Source organism: Ammodytes marinus (assembly GCF_949987685.1).
Source record: "Ammodytes marinus genome assembly, chromosome: 9".
NCBI classification, from domain to species: domain Eukaryota; kingdom Metazoa; phylum Chordata; class Actinopteri; order Uranoscopiformes; family Ammodytidae; genus Ammodytes; species Ammodytes marinus.
The window spans coordinates 29,447,026-29,449,525 of NC_137213.1; the positions used below are offsets into that span (position 1 = coordinate 29,447,026).

The following is a 2,500-nucleotide window of genomic DNA, read 5'->3' on the forward strand; positions in this document are numbered from 1 at the left end:
CCCCCCCCCCCTCGCTCTATTCCATCCCCACTCTCTTTATCCCAAGGAATGAATTGTAAATTTGTCCCGAGTATTATGGCGGTATTTCGGGGTTGAGGAGGTATTGCTGCGGTTCTCACGTTTTGTTTTCCCGTGTCCTTTTCCAAAAGACTCACACACACACACACACACACACACACACACACACACACACACACACACACACACACACACACACACACACACACAAGCACCACCCGCCACCACTCTCCTCTTCATCTTAAGAATCCAATGAAACCCATCGAGTGGCGAAAGAGCTTTTCAGCATAGCTCCGGTTTTCTATTCGCTTTCTTTCCATGTCCAGCTGGTGTGCCCGGCCCTCAGCTTTCTGGGGGTCTTTCTCGGCCTCCTCAAGGGCCCTGTCTTTCTTTATATACCCCCCCCCCCCCCCAACACACACACACACACACACACACACACACACACACCCCTCCCATCCTACTCAGCCCTACTCTTGCGACCTACGCCCCCCCAAGCGAGGGAAGTTTAAAATGAGGCTTGGGTTTGTGTTTTTGCAAAGAAGGAAAGCTCGAATAAGGGGGATTTTTTTTCTCTCTCTATATGCCGTTCATTTTGAGGTTTATCAGAACCAGCACAATAGCTTGTGGGCTTGTTAAGTCTGTAGCAGTGAGTGAGTGTGTTGCAAGCTTTCCCTGGCTAGAAGGAAGGGGGGGGGGTCTATTGTGTAGTAAGAAGAAAAAGCTCAGAAAAAAAAAACCTGTGAAACAGAGTACGAAAATTGGTGTGAATGAGTATTTTTCTCCCACGATTCATTCCCCTCTCCGTGCAGGCGAGAAAAAAGGAGTGTTATTATGTGTCACAACAAGACAGAAGCAAAGAGAATTGTTCTTGCGCCTTTTTTGTTTCTTCAGAATTTAAAAGAGAGAGAGAGAGAGAGAGAGAGAGAGAGAGAGAGAGAGAGAGAGGTGTACGGTTGGACAGAGAAAGCAATTTAAATGTTTTTTTTCCTCTGTCTGTCTCTTGTTCTTGTGAATTTCATTGTTGCTCCCACGTCTCTCTGTCATGTCTCTTTTCTCTCAGAGTCGAGTCTACAACTGTTTCTCTATTTATTGAAGACATTCGTTTTCTTCCCCATTTAACATCTTAACAATTTTCCTTCTGTCCTTTCAAATAGTTTTCTTTCTCATTTTATTCAGCTTAAGGGTGGACACCTGTAGCCACTAGTTACGCTTCAATGACATCATAAACTTGACAACTAGGATACACTTTGGTTGCTTTCCGAATCGCATACTCTTTCTTTTTTCTATTCTACATACTACATCCGACGATAAAAAGAATCTAGTTATGATGCAGTAGGCATACTATTGGGACATACTTTACTCTCTTATTTCATCATAACATTGCGCCTTGATCTTGCCTCTTGCTTTTATATCCGTCGCATCCCTGTTTGTTTTCATATGAAGGCTTCGTCGATGTGACGTCACTTCACGTGCGCACTGGATTGTGGGTCAGAATCGCCCAAATAGGATGCAGTTTTCAACACTAACAATCTTGGCCGCATGAAGTAGGACATCCGGGTACTTCTAACCATCCTAAATCTGGCCACAAGAATCGGGACATCCTAAATCTTTTTTCTACCATACTATATAGTAGAAAGTATGCGATTCGGAACGCAACCATAGTTTGCCTTGCCAAGAGACATTTCTCTTGACATTGGAGGCCTTGCTGTAGCTTCTGTAAATTCTCCAAACGAGAGGGAGCGTTGCAATCTAGAATCTCACCACTATGTACTACGATATTACACACTGTACATTTAAAAAAAAGTTTAAGATTGCAACTTGATTCAAGACATAAAAGCAACAACATCAAGTCTTAGGTTTGATAAGATCTTGAAATGGTAAAACATTAAACAAGACATTAAATCTTCTTGGGGCGCTCCGGTGGTGTAGTGGATAGAGCGCGTACCATATTGTCTCCGGCCTTTTGTTGCAGTGGCCGCGGGTTCAAATCCGACCCGTGGACCTTTACTGCAGGTCATCCCCCCTCTCTCTCTCTCTGTCTGTCTCCCCATTTCAACTCTGTACTGTCTAATAAAGCTTGAAAATGCCAAAAAGACAAGACATTACTAAGAACATAGCCACCCACTGTGGCCTTGAGAATCAACTTGGACCGCTCTCAAACAAAGTTAAAGCAATGAATCTAATAAAGATTGAAAAAAAAATGAAAAAAAGAAAGGGGTTACAGAGGACATTTATTTTCGCTCCCACCCACCCACACAGGCACGCCCTCCCCCCCATGGGTGCTGAGGACACACACACACACACACACACACACACACACACACACACACACACACACACACACACACACACACACACAGGAGGGCCTGATCTCAGTGTGACGGCCGGGTGAAGGGCCTCTGAAGCCCCACTGACTGTTTGATCTGGAATTAAAAACCCAGGAGCTCGTTCTGCTACACCACCACCATGGAACACTTCA

At 44.6% G+C, this 2,500-nt stretch overlaps 1 protein-coding gene across 1 annotated transcript in view; it reads right to left on the bottom strand.

The window, feature by feature from the left end:
- The window catches only part of LOC307255460 (receptor-type tyrosine-protein phosphatase N2-like), a gene marked incomplete at its 5' end in the record, with an annotated part of 195,129 nt that overhangs the window by 4,350 nt on the left and 188,279 nt on the right, over nucleotides 1–2,500 (bottom strand). The window lies entirely within an intron of this gene.